Source organism: Anas acuta, unplaced genomic scaffold (genome assembly GCF_963932015.1).
Source record: "Anas acuta unplaced genomic scaffold, bAnaAcu1.1 SCAFFOLD_208, whole genome shotgun sequence".
Lineage (NCBI taxonomy): Eukaryota > Metazoa > Chordata > Aves > Anseriformes > Anatidae > Anas > Anas acuta.
Window position 1 is genome coordinate 38,427 of NW_027076334.1, and position 24,769 is coordinate 63,195.

The following is a 24,769-nucleotide window of genomic DNA, read 5'->3' on the forward strand; positions in this document are numbered from 1 at the left end:
GACAATCACCTCCCTCAACCGATTAGCAGTGCTGTGCTTGATGCACCCCAGGGTATGGTTGGCCCTCCTGGCTGCCAGGGCACACTGCTGGCTCATACTCAACTTGCTGTCAACCACGACCCCCCTAGATCCGTCTCTGCAGAGCTGCTCTCCAGCATCTCATCGCCCAGTCTGTACATATAACCAGGGTTGCCCCGTCCCCGGTGCAGGACCCGGCACTTGCTCTTGTAAAACTTCATGCGGTTGGTGATCACCCAGCTCTCCAATCTGTCCAGATCTCTCTGCAAGGCCTTTCCACCCTCAACAGTCAACAACTTCAAGTTTAGTGTCATCAGCAAATTTGCTCAAAACACCTTCTAGTCCTACATCCAAATTGTTTATAAAAGCATTGAAAAGAACTGGCCCTAAAACGGAGCCCTGGGGGACCCCACTGGTGACCAGCCACCAGCCTGATGTAGCCCCATTTACCATAACCCTCTGAGCCCTACCCGTCAGACATTGCTCACCCATCGTATGATGTTTTTTATCTATGCTTGACATTTTTAATGGGATTGTGTATATGGTTTGCTTTTCTTGTTCTCTAAAATGACTTTTTGAGAAATCCTTTATATAATGAACATGAAGTTGAGGAATCACAGACAAGACAGGTATATCTTTGCGAGTGTTCCTGTAGTCCGGAGGGTTTTTGTTTGTTTGTTTGCCTTTGGAAGGTTTTACTCTTAATCTTAACGTCCTTCAGCAGAAGTGAGAAATGTGATTTTATTTTGTGCAGTGTCGCGGACCCTCCGAAATCTACTGGGAAGGATGAATACCTCGCAGAGTACCGATTTGATGACGGTGGAGACAAGGAGAAACCAAGAAGATCAAAAGAATGTGACCTCATTTCAAAAGAAAACGTTTTGTACGGCAAAGAGACTTCTGAGCCTGGTGAGAAATTGCGGCAAACTTCCTCTCTCAAGTGTGACACTGAATGTAGCTCTAAAAAGCTTTCCTCCTCATCTATTGCAGAGAGATGCCAAGGTAGAAAGGACAAGACTAAAAACACTGAGAAAGAGCATTACCAAAGCAAGAGGGAACATGCTCCTAGTGAAGAGAAGGAGAGTCAAAAAGCAGGTCCTTCCAGCGGCCAGGTTCAAAAGGCGTCACGCTGGAGCTCCGAGTTCGGCGGCGTTCCGAGGCCGTTGTGGCGGTTGTGGAGACGGCCCTGGCTGAGGTGGCTGCTGCTGTCGCTGCTGTCCCCTCTGTCCCCGCTGTTGCCGCTGTTGCTTCTGTTCCCGGACCTTGGAGACCCCCAGCGGCTCCCTGTGACAGGCCCTGTGGCCCCGGGGAGCTGCCCGCCGCCTCGTCGGCCAGCCCGGCAGCAATCCTGCCAGCACAGAATAGCTCACTGCGTTTCAGGGTAAAGTGACAATTAATTTCTATTTCCTGGCCTGGGTGCTGCTTCCTTCTTTAAGGAAGCTTCAAGGTTAAAGGTTAAGCTCAGTTATGTCAGGGCCCAAGTCCGTTTCGTGAAGGGGCTCTTGTACGAAAGCTTAAGCTGGGATTGACTCTCCGCTAAGCGGAGGCCAAACGTGTACCTACTGAGAAGCAGGTCCTAAGTGATAACGTTTTCTAAAGAGACCGCTAAACACATCTGAACAGTGCTGCTGCAGAACTCTGAATGGGGGGATAGCAACTGTCTTAACTGATCTGGAATCTTGAGTTTACTTTTCAGTGGACAAGAGGTGTGTCTCTCAAGGCAAACAAAGAGAGGAGTAACACCCGATACTCATGTCAACATAAATTTATGCTCAGAGCGTAGGTGTAGGAACAGCATCGGTATGTATATGGAACATCGGGAGAGGAAGCTCTGTCGGTATTTACAGTTTTTCTACTACCTTGTCAGAGAGACGTTATCTCCATGTTAGAAATGGATGTATTTTGAAAAAGTGGTGGTGGATCGGATTTCTTCTTTCTAGTGTTAATATTTGCTCTTGAATCGTACTTAATACCTGGTAACGCCTCAATCAGTTGTCAAAAATAAACTTAAAAATGTGTAAGGCTTATCTCATTGGTCAGTATAAAGATCAAGGCCTTTCCTTTTTTCCTTTTCCTTTTCCTTTTCCTTTTCCTTTTCCTTTTCCTTTTCCTTTTCCTTTTCCTTTTCCTTTTCCTTTTCCTTTCTTCTTCCCCAGTATTGTTTTTCTGTTCTCCTTCTCACTGCAGTCTTGATTTTGTTTCTTGTCCCTTAAATGTGTTTTCAATGTGTTGCTGAAACATTTTCTCTTTCAATCCGAAAAAAGGAGCTGTCACTGGTGAAGATCAGAGCTTATCTGAAAATCCCTGAGCCCAGGAGCTGTCACCTTAGTCTTCCAATCGGACAAGGACGACTTCATTTCTCGTGTAAATGCATTTTTCAGGTTTGCGTATTGTTTTTTCAGGAACGGAAAGTGTGTATAGAATGGATTTAAAATCAATCTTAAATGTAAAATGTCAAGGGAAAAAAGTTCTAGTTACAACCTCTGCACACAATTTGCCAGCTGTGGGACTAGGAGTTTTCTTATTTACTGTGTTTTGTTTAACGTGTCTGAAGTTTAATGGATAGCAATCAAGGCGTGCTAGAAATCTGAAAGCACTTTATGCTTTGTTCTCTCAGTCATTTTGGTATAACAAACTAGCTTATGTTTTAAACCCTCCATTAGGTTAGTGGTTTCCCTATAGGTAACAAGTCCCTGTGTGCTACAGTAAGACAGTAACAAAACATGAAGTATAGAAGTTCATCCTGTCATTATTCAGCTTCTGCCTACGGACACACAATTATGCTTATTTAAAGCGGTATCACCTTGAAACCTAATCAGCATTTTAAAAAGGACTTTGTAGCAGTTATTGGCTTTTGTCCTGGAGGGCTGAGGTTTGTTTTGTTTTGTTTTACATTCAGCATTTCCGTTTCTAGCTTACATTGCCCTGTTGTTTTGCATGAGGAAAACGTGCAACTTTACAAAGCAGAACGGAAAGAGCTGCTTTTTAGTCTAACGTTTCAGTTTTTTGTAGGAGTTTTAAATGTGGTAGGAGTAAAACACCAGAAGTACTGCTGCCAAAGTTCTATTCAAACTTGTATTTCTTGGAGAAGCAGAAGAAGCCCAGGGAGAAATAAATTTGCAAACGTGCTCTTCATGCTCTCCTTTCCCAAGATTTCTCTGAGATATAGGCCATCCTCTGTGGGTTTTGAGGTATATGGTTCCCAGGAGTGAGAAGGAGGGCCAAACATCTCTCTTCTTGGATCTCAACATGCCAGGGCTTTAGTGTACTGCCACTTACGGCTCCGCTTTTTCACCTGGAAAAAGCGACCACATGATGTAGACTGAGGAGCCCTCACAAATTAATTTGCTATCACAAAGTGACGCCCAGAAAAGGTGTATTTAAAAGCTAGGCTCATTATAGAATAACAACAACCCCCTCATGATTGGTGCAGTAGACAGTGAGGTAGAGGACGATCCCTGGAAAGACAGAAGAAAAGGAGCAGTGAGTTCTGGGTACCTTTGTGCACACGAAACAGAAAAACGCAGGCAGTGAAGTAATAGTGTTCCATTACTAACGCCAGCAATAGATAATTGCAACAATTATCTATTAGATCATAGGTAATAATTAACAGATAATTGTGCAACTCTGGAAATCAATAAATAACTGATTCCCCTCAGAGAATGTCTTCTACATTTTTATATTAAAAAGACTCCAGAGTTGTAATGGATTAAAATCCTACGGAAGTGAAAGAAATGGCATCAGCCACTAGTTCTGCAGAAGCTAAAAGTAATACCGATAGAGTTTAGATGGAAATTTTCACTTTGTGTGTTTAGTTTGGGGATTCTTTTTAAATCATTCATACCAGCGATTTAGTTCTTAAGGCTGTTTCTTTGAGATTAAGTGACAGGACTTCTGCTACTCTTTTCTTCTTGGAATGCTTCTTGATATTCTTACGTCAACCAGAACTTCTGTCTCTGTCGCAGATGTCAACAATGACCGTAGTTAAGAAGCCCAAATCTTCAAAGTCTAAAAAGCCCTCTTCAAGGCGGTCTGGCAAATCCAAGAAACCAAGTACTAAAATACTGATGTCACGCACCACAAACTGGGGCCAGATACCGCCTGCAGAAGATTCAAGCCAAGTCTCTGTGGCCCAAGGACGTGGAGGTGCTATTTACTGTAGATCATCTGAAAAATCTAAGGCTTTTGCCCCAAGAGATCTAAGTAAGCGTGAGCTTTATCCTGACTCCATTTTCTTCAAAGCAAAAGTAGAAAATGCAGTTCTTACTTGTTGCACTGATAGAGAAGGGGACTAGCGTGAACAAAGACTTCAAAAGCAAATCCCCTAAGGCAGCTGAAGTGACTGATGTTACAGAAATTAATTTTGATATATTTACAGTCAACAGAGAAATATGGGGAGCTTTTTGTAATGCACAGATTCATCCATGTCTTTTCCGTTTTGCAAAGAAAAGTGTTTGATTGTTGCTATTCACAGCTTCCATTTTTCACACGTTTTTTGAATGATAACATTGCTCAGGAAAAGATCTGGTATCTGTAGGGATACCATCATTCCTCGTTACTACTTTTTACCTTTTTTCCGTATAATTTCAAGTCTAAGCTTGTGGTTTAAGTTATAATAAGGAAAAAAACAGTAGTTGAGTTAATCAGGTTAAAGATTATAGATGGAGAGGAACTTGGCATTAGGTACTACAAACAGAATGGCAGTTAGCCTTGCCTTAGAAAAATTAAAATGGTTGACGAAAGTTTTTTTTTTTTTTTTTTTTTCCCCCAAAACATTGTGTTGACCAGCCAATTTGAATTTGGCGGTATTAAAGCTGTCTGCAATAAGTTTTTCTGGCTGCGATTGTAGCTAGCTCCTCTAGGTACTCCTGCAGAATAGTATTTTTTTAAATACCTTCCTTAGAAACAAACAAACAAAATCTCTTTTTAAATTTAACTTTCTTGCAGTCGTTAATGATGGAATTGCTCCACCACAGAGCATTCTTTTTCCACCTGAGAAGATTTGTATGGATTGACGAGAAACACAAAGTGTTGGAGTTGGCCTGTACAATCTTGGCAACACATGTTTTCTTAATGCTACTCTACAGTGTTTGACCTACACACCCCCACTTGCCAATTACATGCTTTCTCTTGAGCACGGCCAGTCATGTGAGTACTTTCTAAGAGTATTTCGAATCTGTTGGACAGCTCTGAAGGTGAAAGAACAGCAGTGATTCTGAGACAAGCTTATTTGCCTGATTTTACCTGTAGAAGCTGGCTTTGAGCACTGTATTAGCAGTGGGCTCCGAATAGCATATGGAGTGCAATTAATGCACTATGTTTGTTTAATGAATTTATTTATTTATTTATTTATTTATGTATTTATGTATTTATTAAAGGATCATTTATTGCTTCGTGGGAATAATGAAGTGCATTGGACAGTAATGCATTTAGTAGTAATTTTAGAGAGTAATACATTTTTCAGCCTGTGGAGTTCACATTCCTGTCAGCCTTTACAAATGTGACTTTGCAGTAGTCTTTTAGATTTCTCATCACAAAATGCATTTGAATACAGGCTTAGTGGATATTTTTATTCTGTAAAGTTGTGTGAAATGAAATGTTACAAGACTGTTGGGACATTGGCATCTTGGGAGAATAGAATGTAGCAAGGAGAGTGGATATCGTATCTATAGTTTAAATTTTACTTAGATGTTTGTTTGTAGTTATGGATGTTTTGCTGGACTGGGATGCTTTCTTCTTTCACTCTTCAGGTCGTGAACAAGATTTTTGCATGATGTGCACAATGGAGACTCACATTAACCAGGCCCTGCGTTGCACTGTTGATGCCATCGAGCCTACGCATGTTATCAGTAATCTCAGTCGTAAGTGGCTTCAGATGTGTTTCTTTTCGATAGCTTGTAATCTTCAAATACTTATTTGATGTGTATAAGTGGTTTTAACACTAGAAAGAAGAGAGATTTTAGAAATAGAAGAATGATTTCATTTTTAAATGAGGTGAATACTATCATCTTCTTCTTTAGGAATAGGACAACATTTCCGTTTTGGCAGTCAAGAAGACGCACACGAGTTCTTGCGCTATACTGTTGATGCTATGCAGGAAGCGTGCTTGAATGGAAGCACCGAGTAAGCATAAACAAGTTCACTTTCATACATTCTCTAGCACCTTCTAGTCCTTTATTTACTATCAAAAATGATCTCTAGCACCTTTTAGTGCCTTATTTACTATCAGCAACGAAAGTCTACATCATCCTTAGTTTTCATAAAACTCTTTGAAGAGTTAACTGTGCGCCTTAAATCTTCTGAGGTCTGATTATAATTTATTTCCAGATTGGACAGATCTTCTCAAGCTACCACTATCATTCATCAAATATTTGGAGGATTTCTAAGATCGAGAGGTACTTTAAAAAATATTCCTGTCCTTAGAACTGATCTGTGTCTTTTGTCGGTAGTAAAGCAGTCTGTAGTTTGTCTAAAGTAGTATCTGGCAACAACTTGAATTTGGACAGTTAGTCTCCTTCACATAAGGTTAAGCATTTATATTTTGCTTCCAGTGAAGTGCTTGAATTGCAAAGCAGTTTCGGATACGTATGAGGCATTTCTTGATATCACTTTGGATATAAAGGTAAGATGTTTTCTAAATATAATTCATGATGTTTAAGTACATGCATAACTTTCTAAATTAAACTTGTTTACCTTAAAAAACCAAACCACATATAATGTTAAAACGTAAGAGCTTGGTGGTGCTAAGGAAGTGGATTGGACTTTGTCCGTCTGTGGAACCCATGTAAATAGTCTCCACATTTGCATTGGGTTTAAGGGGAAAGAATTCTCTTTCTGCAAAAATTATAATGCTGTCATACTTCTCTGTTGTTCTACCCCAATGTACATCTAATTGTTAGACTGATGAATTTGTCCCCAGTATTGATGACAAAGCACACTATAGATGCTGTCTAGGCTACTGGAAAAGTATTTGTTCCGAAGTCAAATGACTTCCAGGTGAGGTCAATGCTGAGCATGCTCTTTCTGCCTCCTTCTTCACAGTGCTCATAGTAGATCGCTTGAGTATGTTAGTAAGATTCTCTTATAAACCACTAGTACGTCTCTGGAATTTCGAATTTACGGTGACTTTACGCTCTTCTTTCTCGCTCCTCTAGGCGGTTTCATCTGTTACCAGAGCTCTGGAACTCTTTGTGAAACCTGAAGAGCTGGGTGGAGAGAATTGCTATAAATGTAGCGAGTAAGATTTTGACGAATTAGGTCTTAATCCTAGATGTCAGTTTTATATGTTGCATGACTCTGTTGGACTACCTCTAAACTTTGGATCTACTTACGAGTTTTGTGGAAGTTTATAAAACACTTGGATTTTTGTTTCTTTGGAGGGGGGAAGTCTTGTTCAGAGGCATTCCCTATGGGTTTGCAATTCTCTGGCTCGTATTTTGCCATCAGAATTCAAAAAGAGATACTTTTGTTCTTTCTATTTATTAGCTCTCGACAGTACTTTTCTTGATGTAAACTGCCCAGTTTCCGTTGTTCTCTGGGCTAGCGGCTAATTTTCACTGCTTACGCTGTAGGTCCTACCTTGGAGCGGGCAATGTATCAAACTGAACTATTGTGTTTCAAAGGATGGCAGACTGTTTCAGTGTCTTTCCAGACAAGCTCAGTACATGAAGACTTCCTACTGTTAAATGTCTCCCTCCTGTAGAATGACCATGTGCTTCTGTTGTATTTTTGATGTTGATAGACGACCCATGTTGGAGATTATTTGCAATTTCTAGTCCTGGGGACCAAGGCTTTCTTGTTCCACTTTCATTATTTGTATTTCCCTTGAAAGCTGAAAGAATGTATTCAGGATTGGAGTTCAAATAGCCACTTTTGTAGACCAAGAAATGGTACCTTGCCATCCAACCTGGTAATACCCTTTCGTGAGAGATTCCTGTTCCTGCTATGCCCGGGGTTTTGGGAGAATTTACCTTCTTCACTGTATTAACAAACCTGACACGCAGTGCATGGGTTTATGAAAAGAAAAAAGACCAACCTATTATGCAAGTAAATGTCATTCAAATAGCATAGGCATGCGTGAGACATTAAAACGAGTTTGTTTTGGGGGCGAAAAAAGAAGATGCCTTCAAACACTTATCTCTGCTTGTTTTTAAGGTGTAAAAAGATGGTTCCTGCATCCAAGAGATTTACCATACACCGTTCTTCCAAGGTTCTCACAATATCACTGAAAAGATTTGCAGATTTCACAGGTGGAAAGATCAACAAGGTATATTTACCACTGTAATGCAACTATATCATCGTGTAATGGGACATCCCCCAAAGCTGAAAGTTGTTAATATTTTCAGACAATAATTGTAGACTAACGACTATGGCTTATTCTTTCTCTTAATATCAATAAAGTTCCCGCTTGACAAGAAGCATATGCTTTCCTCTGAGAAGGCTGATTCATCAGGAAACAGTTCTCTGCAACTTCTAGTCTTAAACATTGTTTATGGGAAGACTTATTTGTAGTGAATCAAGAAATATCTTCTAGAAATATATTCTAGAAATAAATTCTAGTCTGTGTTTTTTGGAAGTGTTTTTCTCTGGCTAGTCCACGAAGTACTCTGGGATAATTTTTCTATCTTCTTGGTCTCTCTTTAGGAGGTGAAATATCCGGAGTATTTGGACCTGAGAGCCTACATGTCACAGTCAATGGGAGAACCACTGCTCTATGCCTTATACGCGGTGCTGGTACATCACGGTGTCAGCTGTCACTCAGGACACTATATATGCTATGTAAAGGTAGAAGTCAATAGCATTTCTAACAGGGTAAAGGTTGTGCTGGCAAACCAATGAAAGCGTGACTAGCAGCTACTGTTTCTAGGGAAAAAGATTTCATTATATTTTTATTTGACACGTTGTCGTGGTTTAACCCGGCCGGCAGCTAAACACCACGCAGCCGTTCGCTCACCCTCCCCCCTCCCTCTCTGGGACGGGGGAGAGAAATGGAAAGTGAAGCCCGTGAGTTGAGATAAAGACAGTTTAATAAGACAGGGAAATAATAATAACAAAATAATAATAAAATAATAACAATAATAATACAATGGTGATAATAGGAAAGTAATAATAGTATGTACAAACAAGTGATGCACAATGCAATTGCTCACCACTCGCTGACCGATGCCCAGCCTAACCCCGAGCAGTCCGGCCCCCTCCCCCCGGCTAGCCACCCCTATATATTGTTTAGCATGACGTCAGATGGTATGGAATACCCCTTTGGCTAGTTTGGGTCACCTGTCCTGGGTCTGTCCCCTCCCAGCTCTTACTGCACCCCCAGCCTGCCCGCTGGCAGGACAGAGCAAAAGGCTGAGATGTCCTTGGCTTAGTATAAGCACTGCTCTGCAACAATTAAAGCATCGGGGTGTTATCAGCACTCTTCTCATCCCAAGCCAAAACACAGCATTCCACCAGCTACTAGGAAGAAAATTAATTCTGTGCTAACTGAAACCAGGACATCTATCCACCCCTTATTCCATACCATTTATGTCATGCTCAGGTTACACTTTTTTCCATACATTCTAATTAGTCACCTATAGTAATCATGGTAGTGATAACATACAGTATAATATACTATTTAACATGGTACAATTCAGTTCATGGGCTATTCTCACCCAGTATTAAATCTCCTTGAGGTACACACCGGACCTCTCCGTTCTTTTGCATCACCCACCAAGTGTATCCAGGTCCCTGAGCGAAAACAATTCCACGAATAGGTTTGCCTTTTCCTGAGGCAGGAGTAGCCCAGACTGTTTTACCCAGCATATTTTTTACATGCACTACAGGAACTTTATCCCCATCTACAGTACGTAACAGGTTTGATTGGGCAGGTCCAGCTCGGTTGGTAGATCCCCTAGTATTGACTAACCAGGTGGCCTTTGCCAAATGCGTATCCCAGTTTTTGAACGTCCCAGCGCCCATTGCTTTCAAGGTAGTCTTTAACAGGCCATTGTATCGTTCAACTTTCCCGGAGGCTGGTGCATGATAGGGGATGTGATACACCCATTCAATACCATGTTCTTTGGCCCAAGTGTCTATAAGGTTGTTTCGGAAGTGAGTCCCATTGTCTGATTCTATTCTTTCTGGGGTGCCATGTCGCCATAGGACTTGCTTTTCAAGGCCCAGGATGGTGTTCCGGGCGGTGGCATGAGGCACAGGATATGTTTCCAGCCATCCGGTGGTTGCTTCCACCATTGTAAGTACGTGGCGCTTGCCATTGCGAGTTTGAGGGAGTGTGATGTAATCAATCTGCCAGGCCTCTCCATATTTATATTTCAGCCATCGTCCTCCATACCAAAGAGGCTTTGACCGTTTGGCTTGCTTGATTGCAGCACATGTTTCACAGTCATGAATAACCTGTGCTATAGCGTCCATGGTCAGGTCCACCCCTCGATCACGAGCCCATCTGTATGTTGCATCTCTACCTTGATGGCCTGAAGTGTCATGGGCCCATCGGGCTATAAATAATTCACCTTTATGCTGCCAATCCAAGTCCACCTGAGCTACTTCAATCTTAGCAGCCTGATCCACCTGCTGGTTGTTTTGATGTTCTTCAGTAGCCCGATTCTTGGGCACATGAGCATCTACGTGGCGTACTTTCACAGCCAGGTTCTCTACCCGAGCAGCAATATCTTGCCACAATGCAGCAGCCCAGATGGGTTTGCCCCTACGCTGCCAGTTGTTTTGCTTCCATTGCTGTAACCATCCCCACAGGGCATTTGCTACCATCCATGAATCGGTGTAGAGATAGAGAACTGGCCATTTTTCTCGTTCAGCAATGTCTAAAGCCAGCTGAATGGCTTTCACTTCTGCAAACTGACTCGATTCACCTTCTCCCTCAGCAGCTTCTGCAACTCGTCGCGTAGGACTCCATACAGCAGCCTTCCATCTCCGATGCTTCCCCACAATACGACAGGACCCATCAGTGAACAGGGCATATTTCTTTTCATTCTCTGGCAACTGGTTGTACAGTGGGGCTTCTTCAGCACGACCCACCTCCTCCTCTGATGATATCCCAAAGTATTTGCCTTCTGGCCAGTCCATGATCACTTCCAATATTCCTGGGCGACTGGGGTTTCCTATTCGAGCCCGCTGAGTAATCAGTGCAACCCACTTGCTCCATGTAGCATCAGTTGCATGATGCGTAGAGGGGACCCTTCCCTTGAACATCCAGCCTAGTACCGGCAATCGGGGTGCTAGGAGGAGCTGCGCTTCAGTACCGACCACCTCCGAAGCAGATCGAACTCCTTCATATGCTGCCAATATCTCCTTTTCAGTTGGAGTATAGCGGGCCTCAGATCCTCTGTATCCCCGACTCCAAAACCCCAGGGGCCGACCTCGAGTTTCCCCAGGTTCTTTCTGCCAGAGGCTCCAGGTGGGGCCGTTCTCCCCGGCTGCAGTGTAGAGCACATTCTTTACATCTGGTCCTGTTCGAACTGGCCCAAGGGCTACTGCATGGACTATTTCCTGCTTGATTTGTTCAAAGGCTTGTCGTTGTTCAGGGCCCCATTCAAACTCATTCTTCTTACGGGTTACTTGGTAGAGCGGGTTTACAATCAGACTGTAATTTGGGATGTGCATTCTCCAAAACCCCACAACACCTAGGAAAGTCTGTGTTTCTTTTTTGTTAGTTGGTGGAGACATAGCTGTTATTTTGTTGATCACATCCATTGGGATTTGACGACGTCCATCTTGCCATTTTATTCCTAAAAACTGGATCTCTCGTGCAGGTCCTTTGACTTTATTCTGTTTTATGGCAAAACCGGCTTTCAGAAGGATTTGGACTATTTTCTTCCCTTTCTCGAAAACTTCCTCTGCTGTGTCACCCCACACAATAATGTCATCGATGTACTGCAGGTGTTCAGGAGCTTCCCCCTGCTCTAGCGCAGACTGGATCAGCCCATGGCAAATGGTAGGGCTGTGTTTCCACCCCTGGGGCAGCCTATTCCAAGTATATTGGACTCCCCTCCAAGTGAAGGCAAATTGTGGCCTGCACTCTGCTGCTAGAGGGATGGAGAAAAATGCATTAGCGATATCAATTGTGGCGTACCACTTGGCTGCCCTCGATTCAAGTTCATACTGAAGTTCCAGCATGTCCGGCACTGCAGCACTCAGTGGTGGCGTGACTTCGTTCAGGCCACGATAGTCCACTGTTAGTCTCCACTCGCCATTAGACTTTCGCACTGGCCATATGGGGCTATTGAAAGGTGAATGGGTCTTGCTGATCACTCCTTGGCTCTCCAATTGACGAATTAGCTTATGGATGGGAATCAGGGAGTCTCGGTTAGTGCGATATTGCCGCCGGTGCACAGTTGTGGTAGCAATTGGCACTTGCTGTTCTTCGACCCTCAGCAACCCCACAACAGAGGGGTCCTCTGAGAGACCAGGCAAGGTAGATAATTGTTTAATGCCCTCTGTCTCTAAGGCAGCTATACCAAAAGCCCACCGGAACCCTTTTGGGTCCTTGCAATATCCTCTTCTAAGATAGTCTATGCCAAGGATACATGGAGCATCCGGGCCAGTCACAATGCGGTGCTTTTCCCACTCATTCCCAGTCAGACTTACTTCAGCCTCCAATACAGTCAACTGCTGAGATCCTCCTGTCACCCCACAAATATAGATGGGCTCTGGTCCTTTATAGCTCGATGGCATTATAGTACATTGTGCACCGGTGTCTACTAAAGCCTTATACTTCTGTGCGCGTGATGTGCCAGGCCATCGAATCCACACAGTCCAATAAACTCGATTGTCCCTTTCCTCCCCCTGGCTGGAGGCAGGGCCCCCCTAATCCTGGTCAGAATCTTCTTCGTTTCTGTGTTTGAAGGATTGTCTGCTGGAAGTTGGAGCAGCAAACTTTTCGGAGAATCCTTTTTTCCTGATTGTTTTCTTTTGCAACTCACGTACCCGTGCCTCTAGGGTCGCGGTAGATTTTCCATCCCATTTCCTCATGTCCTCTCCATGGTCTCGTAAGTAAAACCACAGGGTGGCACGGGGTGAGTACCCACTATATCGTCTTCCTTGTGTGGGTGAACGCCTACCCCTGATAGCTGAGACACTGCTTTGTACAGGTGCGGAGGAGAATAATCTCTCTTCAAGTTGGTGAAACTTTTCAGAAAGTTTCTCCCAGGTGTTCTCTTTCGGTCGTTGGACACTGGTTGGTTCAGGTTGGGGGGAAGATAGATTCTCTTTAAGTTGGTGGACCTCTTCAGATAGTTTCTCCACAGCTGAGACGCAGGCCTGTAAGGAAGAGGAGAGACTTTCTTCGTACTGCCGGAGTTGTTTAGCCGCTTCATCCACTGTGGGTTCCTCATCCTCTTTCCAGGCCATTACTGCCAATGAGCTGGCATATGATGATGGTGCACTCCGTACAAACTTCCGCCACATGGGTCGTGTACACTTGACTTCATCTGGATCTTTGGATGTTTGTGTCTGGTCTGGATCCTCATAAATCACTTCCCGTACGGCTAATTCCCTCAGGTACTGGATTCCCTTCTCCATAGTGGTCCACTTGCCTGGTACACATAAAATATCTTCCTTGAAGGGATACCTTTCCCTCACAGCTGAGAGGAGACGCCTCCAGAGGCTGGTGGGTCGTGCTCCATCTGCAATTGCTTTGTCAATGCCGGCGTCTCGAGCAAGGGATCCCAACCGTCTGGCTTCCCTGCCGTCTAATTCCACACAATTGGCTCCAGAGTCCCAGCACCGGAGCAGCCAGGTGACAAGCTGCTCACCTATACAGCGACCAAAATCTTTTCGCACATCTCGTAGCTCGCGCTCGTTTAGGCTTCGGGTAGTTACTGTTGCTCTTTCGGCATCCTCATCTTCCTCCTCCTGAATCCTTGATGGCCCAGCGTCGTCATCATCTTCGTCATCTCTATACTTAGTTTTGGCAGAAGCCTTACCTGGATTGGCAGAAGACTCTCTGCGTTCTAAACGACTTGAATTTCTGTACCATATTTTCACCTTCTCTACAGGGGCAGCTTGCACTGCTACTGCTCGTTTCTCTGACTTTGTTACAGGGTCTGCCACAGGGGTTGGAATGCCCTCTGCAGGGGCAGCTTGCACTGCTACAGCTCGTTTCTCTGACCCCGTTACAGGGATTGGAATACCCTCTGCAGGATCAACTTGTACTGCTACAGCTCGTTTCTCTGACCCCGTTACAGGGGTTGGAATACCCTCTGCAGGGTCAACTTGCACTGCTACAGCTCGTTTCTCTGACACGGCCACAGGAGCTGGAGCGGCTGCAGGAGCTGGAGCAGTTGCAGGAACCGGAGCTGTAGCGGCTACAGGAGCTGGAGCTGGAGCTGGAGCAGTTGCAGGAGCTGGGACTGGAGCAGCAGTAGGAGCTGGAGCTGGAGCGGCTTCAGGAGCTGGAGCTGGAGCAGCTTCAGGAGCTGGAGCTGGAGCAGTTGCAGGATCTGGGACTGGAGTAGCGGCCGGAGCTGGAACTGGAGCGGCTGCAGGAACTGGGACTGGAGCGGCTGCAGGAACTGGGACTGGAGCGGCTGCAGGAACTGGGACTGGAGCGGCTGCAGGAGCTGGGACTGGAGCGGCTGCAGGAGCTGGGACTGGAGTGGCTGCAGGAGCTGGGACTGGAGTGGCTGCAGGAGCTGGGACTGGAGTGGCTGCAGGAACCGGATCTGGAGTGGCTGCAGGAACCGGATCTGGAGCAGCTGCCGAGTCCACCGTAGGGGTCACAGTGGCCGTTGGATCTGTCACAGGGCTTGGAGTGGCCGCAGGGTCTGTCACTAAGTTGATAGCAGTATCAATGGCAGCTCGATAGGCATGAGCCAGGCCCCAGCACGTTACAATGATTTGTGTTACTTTAGAACTGCCAGAATCATGACACCTTTTTTTCAAGCATTCTGCCAGTTTTTGAGGATTTTGCCATTGTTCAGGGGTGAATTTCCAACACACTGGGGGTGCCAACTGCTCTAGATGCCTGCCCATATCCACCCATACTCCCTGCCACCCACAACTATCCTGCCTCCGGGCAGATCTCCGGATGAGCTTCATAAGTAGTTGTTTAACTATAAGCAGAATCTGAAGTGCATTCATGAGGCAGAACAACAAGACTATGGTATTCTGAGTATTCCAGAAATATTCAATATCTTGGAGAGCTATTGTGACAAGCTCAGGGGATAAGAGGGTGGTGAAGGAGGAAGGCAGAGTGACCCAGGAGGATACAGGGGGGGTGAAGGAGAAAGGGAGAGTAAGCAAGTAAGGAAAAATATCTTCCCCTTTCCCCTCCACAGATTGACTCCATAATGGAAAAAAACAATAGGTATAATTGCTAATAGTTTCCAAGATACAGTTTCCAAAGTACAGAGTCGACGATGTTACTGAATACAAATAACAAGTTAGAGTCATGATCACATATTTCATCGTCTCATAAGCCATTGCTACAACACACAGCACCATAATGATCTGAAACCAGGGCCCGGAGAGAATAAACAACACGACAGAGAGCAAATACGGAAAATAATGTACTATAATACTCAATTTGGAAAACAGGCACAGCAGAGTTGAGATTAAAGCAATCAGCATTATGACAAGTGACTATTAAGCAGGTCTAATCCTTACACCAATTTTAGTTTAACACACTCTGATCAGATCTGCCGTTATCTCAACCTTTCGGGCCCCACGTTGGGCGCCAAAAAGACTGTCGTGGTTTAACCCGGCCGGCAGCTAAACACCACGCAGCCGTTCGCTCACCCTCCCCCCTCCCTCTCTGGGACGGGGGAGAGAAATGGAAAGTGAAGCCCGTGAGTTGAGATAAAGACAGTTTAATAAGACAGGGAAATAATAATAACAAAATAATAATAAAATAATAACAATAATAATACAATGGTGATAATAGGAAAGTAATAATAGTATGTACAAACAAGTGATGCACAATGCAATTGCTCACCACTCGCTGACCGATGCCCAGCCTAACCCCGAGCAGTCCGGCCCCCTCCCCCCGGCTAGCCACCCCTATATATTGTTTAGCATGACGTCAGATGGTATGGAATACCCCTTTGGCTAGTTTGGGTCACCTGTCCTGGGTCTGTCCCCTCCCAGCTCTTACTGCACCCCCAGCCTGCCCGCTGGCAGGACAGAGCAAAAGGCTGAGATGTCCTTGGCTTAGTATAAGCACTGCTCTGCAACAATTAAAGCATCGGGGTGTTATCAGCACTCTTCTCATCCCAAGCCAAAACACAGCATTCCACCAGCTACTAGGAAGAAAATTAATTCTGTGCTAACTGAAACCAGGACACACGTGTGTATTTTGTTCCTATCCGTGATTTCATTTGGAACACGTGCAATTCACCTAAAGAAATGGTTGTCTTTATTTGCAGGCTGGTAATGGACTTTGGTATCAGATGAATGATGCTAAAGTAGTCCGTACTGACATTAAGAGAGTTCTTGGTCAGCAAGCTTACATACTTTTTTATATCAGGTAATAACAAATCTTAACATGTGTTCAGAAGAGATTTACTTTCTTGTTATTGATATTTTTCTGTTTTGCAAGTGTTTTTCTTGCTATCCCAGGGAAAGATTATTATTTGTCTAATTCAGTTCTGTCTAACCTGAAATTCTCTGTGTCATTTATTATCTTTTGTTGCTTGGCCTGAAACTGCAGCACTTGTGTAAATTGCTATCTATGTGTTACCTGTAGCTGGCTAATTTAGAGAAGGAGAGAGATGAAGGTCATCTGTCGTGTAAGAATGAATTATTGTTCTGAAAGTGATAGTCTTAGTAGCAAGACTGTTCTCTCCTTTTCAGTTTGTAGTCTTGGCGAAGCCTTCTGTAGAGAAGGCTTCCATATCGTATGAACTGTTCCTCTAAAATTATAGGATGGGATTTAATCCAAGAGTAGGCTGAAAGAAAAACTAAACTACGATCACTGCTCTTTTCTGAAGGCGCTATGATTTGACACTTGGAGAACGTGCGTTTTACTTGCCAGCACCATCTTATCCCTGTTCATTCCCTCCTGGTCAGCAGGGGGCTAATAGTAAGCAGGCTGGATTTATGGGACCACGACTTCTTTCTCATATGATTAAGGTAATTCAGGGAAGTGGGAGGGCAGGTAACGGCACCAAACTGCTAGTGGGTTTGGGGTTTGGTGTGGGGTTTTTTGTTTGGTTTTCGGCATCTTAGTTTTGTTTTCCTTCCCATGCTGCAGCTTTCTCCACAGCCCTCATGCTACAGCCAGAGTCATTCAAACAGTGGTTACTGCTAAATTGTGCAGCCATGCGACTCCATTACTTTATACCTCCAAGACAGCTTTCTAAAGCACAGAGAGCTACGCTCTGACAATTTAAGCAGAGTGTACTAATCCTCGAATCATTTAAAAGAGGACTTGATTTTCCTATCGTCGTCACTTTAGCTAAGACAGGGAAAACTAAGTGTCTTATTCCTGAGCACCAGAACAATTACTTCAGGCTTTTCAGGGTATGTTTAAAGGGGAAAATAAATATATTTGGGAATAGCAGCAGGTAATGTTAAGTTGTTTGGCTGGTTTTCAAAGATGATGTTAATTTGATTCCAATCGGCTGTAAACCAAAAGCAGGAATTGAATACGCTTATTGGACTTGCATTTATCTTTAAAGGGCAGTGTGTTTTTCTTTGTAGGTGTTAAGACCATTTGTAGAAATACTCAGTAGGAGAGTTTTGTGTTTCAAAATGTTAAATGCAGTGTTTGCGTTAATCCATCTTGCCATTTCTTCTTTTTAAATACAGAATTCAAGCCGTTTAAATGGAAATGGATCCATAAAAGAGGACGCAAAGACCACTGGTGTCACCCTAAAAAGGCCATCTTCAGCACCACCGATGGCCTGTGTTCAAAACCAGACAATTACCAGGCCTTCAATTACTGATCCGTCAAGAAAACAGAAGATCACCACCAGTATTCACAATAAATTGCCTGCTCGTCGGACTGTGTCACAGCCTGACTGTCTTAGCAGTGCTGCAGAGGATGAAGATCTCTACCAGGCTGTTCCTTCATCCACAATTACAAATTCGGTAATGCAAATGAAGCAAATGCAAACAAGCAAAAAAGTTTCTGATGAGATTTTTGTGGAGCCAACAGTGAATGAAAATCCTAAACTCAGCTCTGATAACACAGTCCCTTACGGTGCAGAATCTTCAGGAAAATCTGAGGAGGAGTCAAAGGGCTTATTTAAAAGGAATTGCAATGCAATGTCCTCTAATGGAATTTTGGTTGGAAAGGTAGTCCATACATTGCAGCATTCCGGTTCTTTCTGTCAGAATGCTGACGAAGGAAGATCCCAGCATGAGCTGCCAAAAACCGATTCACTAAATGGTGCTATTAGGTTAGGTAATGAATCGAAAGAAAACGCACTGAAACTTGATGATTCCATTTGCCGAGTTGAACCTGTTAAACCTTCTGAGATGTTCTTTTCTAAAACAAATGGATTGCTTGAAACATAGATTTGCTCCATCGAGAATTTCTCACCTATGATGTATTCGGGAGTGTTTATTGTGTTCCTAATTCAGGTGAAATACTGAGAAAACACAGCACAAATGTGATTGTAAGACTTTGTGGTATTATCCCATTAGAATTTGCAGACCTGAGCTTACATTAGAACTTGTCAACTTAAGCTCAGCTGAGATAAAAATTCCTAAGTTTCATAAAGTAGATTTTGGGAGGTGAGTTGGGGTTATCTTTGAAGTGTAGATAATGCATACAACTCAAAACGGTCTTGCTTACCATTTAATGGAGAAATTCTGACAAGACTAGTCCTCAGTACTACTACAAATAGTATTTTTTTGTCTGCTGACTTGTGCGTTTTGATTGCAGATGCCTGGAGCTATGCCTTCAGTCAATCGAGAAGTCATCACGGAGTCCCTCACAGCCAGCCAGCTGAACAGCTTGTCAGAGGAAACGAGGTAAAATGAGCACAGTCTGATTAAGACAAGACCTTATGGAAGTTCGTTACGGTTTTATCTGTCTACTAATAGTATTTAATGGAAGGATTTAAATTAGTACAATTCCATGCTGTATGTCCAGCGATACGAACAGAACTAATGATCAGCACTGAGCATATCACTCTGATGCAGGTTGGTGCCTCAAGGAGAACTTGTGTTCCTTCATAGAATGTTTTTCCATTTTTCTCCACTGTCTGGAGAAACACTGGCTGTTCCCCGCTCGCCCCTATGCCTTTTTTCTCAGAGCAGCAGGTGGAAGGAGACGGATGCATTTGCTTTTTTAGTGCAATGGCTTCAGAAGCAAGAGGGGAGAAAGCACTTTCTCAGGGAGCTGAAGAAGGTGTCCTAATCACAGGAGAGGTTTCTAAATGGCATATCTCTGCGAGTGTTCCTGTAGTCTGGAGGTTTTTGTTTGTTTGTTTGCCTTTGGAAGGTTTTACTCTTAATCTTCACGTCCTTCAGCAGAAGTGAGAAATGTGATTTTATTTTGTGCAGTGTCGCGGACCCTCCGAAATCTACTGGGAAGGATGAATACCTTGCACAGTACCAATGTGATGACGGTGGAGACAAGGAGAAACCAAGAAGATCAAAAGAACGTGACCTCATTTCTAATGAAAATGTTTTGTACGGCAAAGAGACTTCTGAGCCTGGTGAGAAATTGCGGCAAACTTCCTCTCTCAAGTGTGGCACTGAATGTAGCTCTAAAAAGCTTTCCTCCTCAGCTATTGCAGAGAGATGCCAAGGTAGAAAGGACAAGACTAAAAACACTGAGAAAGAGCATTACCAAAGCAAGAGGGAACATGCTCCTAGTGAAGAGAAGGAGAGTCAAAAAGCAGGTCCTTCCAGCAAGAGGAGGTGTTCTCAGAGCGTGGAAGTTGTTGAGCAAAAGCGTCACAAGCAGGAGCACTGGGAGGGAAGCAGGTGCAGATCTTTCCCTGGTGAAAGAAACAGCCCTGAGAATGGCAGAAGAGCAGTCAAATATTCAAAGTACAGATCTGGCAGCGGAGGAAGATCAGAACAAGGTAGCAATAGATATTACCGATCCAAAGGGGAAAGAAGTTGGAGCAGAGAAAGATACTATCGAGATGAAGCACGGAGGTGGGAAAGATGTAGCTATTACAATGATTACTATTCACCTCATGTGACAGGAGACAGTAGAGAGAGAAAGTTCTCTCACGGCGATGCAGCCTTTGACAAATGGACTGCAACTTACTACGGCAGGTCACATAAGCATTATCATTACAAAAGTGGATGGCCTCATGGTTCCCTCTTGAGAGATGAAGATGGACGTCGCTTTAGCACACCCCGAGCAGACTTGCATCGTTGCTCGGTATCTCAGCAACATTCTGGAAGACATTCTCGTGAAAGACATGCGCTTCCACCTGTGTCAGCTCATTTGGAGAACTGTCGCCAGAAAAATGAAACAGAAGGAAACAGAAAAAGAAAATCTACCCGTGCAGAAGGTAGTGAAAGTGAAATAGAAAGGAAAGACAGAAAGATAGAAAAGGAGCTTTTAGGTGGTGAAAAAAATGCAAAAATATCACAAGTTCTAGAAGAAAAAGAAGTCTAAGGATAAACATGGAGAGAAGGATTCCAAGTAAGCAAGGATTCCAGCATACTCCGCATTTTTTATCCTAATTCTTTTCTGGGTGCTTCTCATGTATTCCTTTTTTTTTTCTCCTTTATTTTTTTTCTCCTTTTTTTTTTTTCTCCTTTTTTTTTCTTCTCTATTTTCTTCTTTTTTTTTTTTTTTTTTTTTTTTTTTTTTTTTCTGGTAGTTTCTAAGTTACTTAGATAGCATCAGCTGGCTGGGGATCATGTTGTTAGGTTGATCAGTGAAGATAGGAAAGCTATTGCTGAATTGTGTCAGAGCACTAGCTTTGGACCACATAGTTGGAAACACATCCGTACACCATTCTGGATTAGGTTAAAAGTTTTTTTCTGCTTGCACGTATTCCAGAGCTAGCCATTGTTAATGATCTGTGTACAAACCAGGACCTATGGTCCTTCAATCTGAGGGCTTAAGTTTGCTACATCTAAAGTAAGTTGCGTGTGCACAAAGCACCACAAAAGAGCTGACATGCTGCAAATCATCACCTGTGGTAAAATAAATAAAGTTTCATATAGGCAACAAGTGCCACATCTTTTTTTCTCTTTTAAACTTGCATGTTTCTTTCAGACTTCATGATTTGTGTTTCTGTGCACTCCACTTTGACAATGCCAATCGCAAGCGTAAAAAAAACAGAAAAAGGAGAAGAAAAAGAAGAAAAAAGAGAAACAGCAGGAAAGTGAAGGGCTCCTTGGAACACTTAGATCCTCGTTTCCAGAAGATAACGCGGGAGAAGAAGGAAGAATCCCATCCTCCAGATGGCTCTTCATGTGAGCAATGCAGAAGTGAGAGCAGTAAACAACCTTACAAGGAAGGGAAGCCTTCCAGTGCAGGCGAAAGCAAGAAATACAGCTCCGTCTCATCCAACGAGTGTATTAAAGGTAAGCGGCCGCAGTGTGTCTGAGGAATTCCTTTTCTATTAATGTAGAGATTATTTCAAACAGTCTTGAAGTGCTTGATGACTTAAGAGTCTGCTGAATATTAAAAAAAAAGTTGATGGACTTTTTCTTTCCGTTTTTAAATGACCACTAGGAAAGAAGGCCTGAAATAAAGAGGTGAAAGGCAAATAGTTTTCATTTGGTGTGATGATTAAGTGGCAAACAAGAGGAAGAGTTGCAAGATCCCTTCTTAAATTCAGTCCAGCCAAGTAGGAAAAGTAAACGTGGACAGCTGTATCTTGGCAAACAAGATAGTAGGGAGCAAGGAGGTTTAGCAGTCAAGATGGAAGGTGATGCCATGAGGCTTACAGGCTAGTAATGTTCTAGTGAAACCCAGCCTTCCTAAAGAAGCCTGCCTGAATAATTCCTGTGAATAACAGACTCTGTTCAGCTATTTCCTAACATAGAAACGGTGCTGACTGCTTCTTCAGAGTAACATAAGTTAGTGATACTACTGAAATAGTTGTGGTTCAGACGTAGATCTGATTTCTCCTAAGCACGCTCAATTCACAGCTGTTGATCCTCCAGCGGAGGCTTTGCAATTGAACACCTGGAGAATAGGTAAATTTCCCGCTGTTGTTCTCCTCTCCTCTTGTTTTGTTTTGTTTTTCTTAGTAGCATAGGCTTAAGACTCTGAAGAAAGAGGCTGCTTTTTTTCATTTCCAACACTGGCTGTTCCTCCTGAGCCCTGCCTTCTATTTTTGCAGTCATAGGATATGTGAATGTAAATCTGTGGGAGAGAGGTAGAAAACTCTGTTTCAACTGGTGTCTTTTTCGGCTATGTTGGGAGACCAAATTGAGTGGTTTTGAACCTTCTGGCTCTTATTCAGAGCAGCAGCATGTGGAGGGAGACAGATGCGTTTGCTTTTTTAGTGCAATGGCTTCAGAAGCACGAGGGGAAAAAACACTTTCTCTGGGAGCTGGAGAAGGTGTCCTAATCGCAGGAGAGGTTTCTAAATGGCATATCTTTACGAGTGTTCCTGTAGTCCGGAGGTTTCTGTTTGTTTGTTTGCCTTTGGAAGGTTTTACTGTTAATCTTCACGTCCTTCAGCAGAAGTGAGAAATGTGATTTTATTTTGTGCAGTGTCACGGACCCTCCGAAATCTGCTGGGAAGGATGAATACCTCGCAGAGTACCGATTTGATGACAGTGGAGACATGGCGAAACCAAGAAGATCAAAAGAACGTGACCTCATTTCAAAAGAAAACGTTTTGTATGGCAAAGAGCGTGGTGAGAAATTGCGGCAAACTTCCTCTCTCAAGTGTGACACTGAATGTAGCTCTAAAAAGCTTTCCTCCTCATCTATTGCAGAGAGATGCCAAGGTAGAAAGGACAAGACTAAAAACACTGAGAAAGAGCATTACCAAAGCAAGAGGGAACATGCTCCTAGTGAAGAGAAGGAGAGTCAAAAAGCAGGTCCTTCCATCAAGAGAAGGATCAACTTGAATACAAAGAATACAAACTTGAGCTCCTGATGGGCTTCATGCTGAACTCTGTGCTGTTCTTGTCCTACTCTTGGTCTGTCCATACATACTATGGTTTAAATCCAAATAGAATCATGCGATGAGGAAGATCTCACTGCAACAAATTCAACATCTAAAATCAAAGTTTACATTTTCCGTGATTTTCTTCCCGAGCAGAAGTTTGGAGTACTCCTTTTCCATTAATGTAGAGATTATTTCAAACAGTCTTGAAGTGCTTGATGACTTAACAGTCTGCAGGTTTATTATCAAATCCAAAAAAAACCCGACTTGGTAGACTATTTTTTTCCCGGTTTTACATGACCACTAGGAAAGAAGGCCTGAAATAAAGAGGTGAAAGGCAAATAGTTTTCATTTGGTGTGATGATTAAGTGGCAAACAAGAGGAAGAGTTGCAAGATCCCTTCTTAAATTCAGTCCAGCCAAGTAGGAAAAGTAAACGTGGACAGCTGTATCTTGGCAAACAAGATAGTAGGGAGCAAGGAGGTTTAGCAGTCAAGATGGAAGGTGATGCCATGAGGCTTACAGGCTAGTAATGTTCTAGTGAAACCCAGCCTTCCTAAAGAAAAAAGAGCTTTTCTCCCAGAGAAAGAGAGACAGACAGACAGACAGACAGAACAAAAGGAAGGAAGGAAGGAAGGAAGGGAGGGAGGGAGGGAGGGAGGGCGGGAGGAAGGTAAAGGGAGAAAGAAGGAATACCCCACACTCATAAAACTGAGAAAGATCCAGGTGTAAAAGTATGTAAAAGAAAGACAACTGTCATGTTGTGGTCTGATAGGATGTAGGAGAAAGCAGAAACCCAGCAATTCTGTCTTTCCTACTCCTCCAAACCAATTCCGTTGACAACTCTGAATGCTTCCAGCTAGAAAAAAAAGGAAGAATGAAGTGGAGGGCTCCTTGCCATCACTGTATTTCTGGAGCGGATTTCTGGATAGTCCCCGCAGCCAGCTGTAGGGCCTGTGCCAGGCTTGGAGTGGCTGCAGGGAACATGCCAGGGGCTCGAGGTGCTGCAGGGAACATGCCAGGGGCTGGAGGGGCTGCAGGGCGAGTGACACGGGTTTGAGGGGCCTCAGGTCCCACCGCAGTGGTTGAAGTCGATGCAGGGAACATCAGAGTTGTTGGAGGGGCTGCAGGTAAAATGCCAGGGGTTGCGGGGGCTGCAGGGTGCTGAGTCACAGCTTTGCATCAGGTCAAGACGCATTTTCCTAGAACCATCAATTTCCCCCTGAAGGGGCTGAATAGCATGGAACGGTCTTCAAAATGCACAGAGCAGACCCCAGCAAACGTAGGGATGCTGCTAGCAAATAGGGAACCTTTTTGTTGATGTTGTTAACATTGTTTCACGACAACAGATGCAAACATGTATCTTGAGTTGAGGGCAAAGGTGACCTTGGATCTGAAGCACACAGGCGTTCGCTAATGTCCCCCCATCCGGAGTGAATCCACAACGACTCGGAAGGAAAACTAAAGTCCAAAGCAGTGCACTGGGATAAAGAGAGTTTAATAGGGTAGAAAAGGAATAAAAACAATACAATAAATATTAATATTTATAATTTATAATATAATAACGTATATAAATTGTTTAATTAATAAGATTAAATAATAATCATCATAATTTTATAGTAATAAAACAACGCCATACTGTACAACACAGTCAATAAAGTGGATTGAATGCAATAAAAATAAAACCCATTTATCCCATCCCAATGAGTTCCTATCCCCATCATCACTTCCCATCCCACTGATCATTTC

At 43.5% G+C, this 24,769-nt stretch overlaps 1 pseudogene; it reads left to right on the forward strand.

The window, feature by feature from the left end:
• Window positions 1-1,095: 1,095 nt before the first annotated feature.
• Window positions 1,096-23,363, forward strand: LOC137849307 (ubiquitin carboxyl-terminal hydrolase 42-like; annotated as a pseudogene).
• Window positions 23,364-24,769: the final 1,406 nt, after the last annotated feature.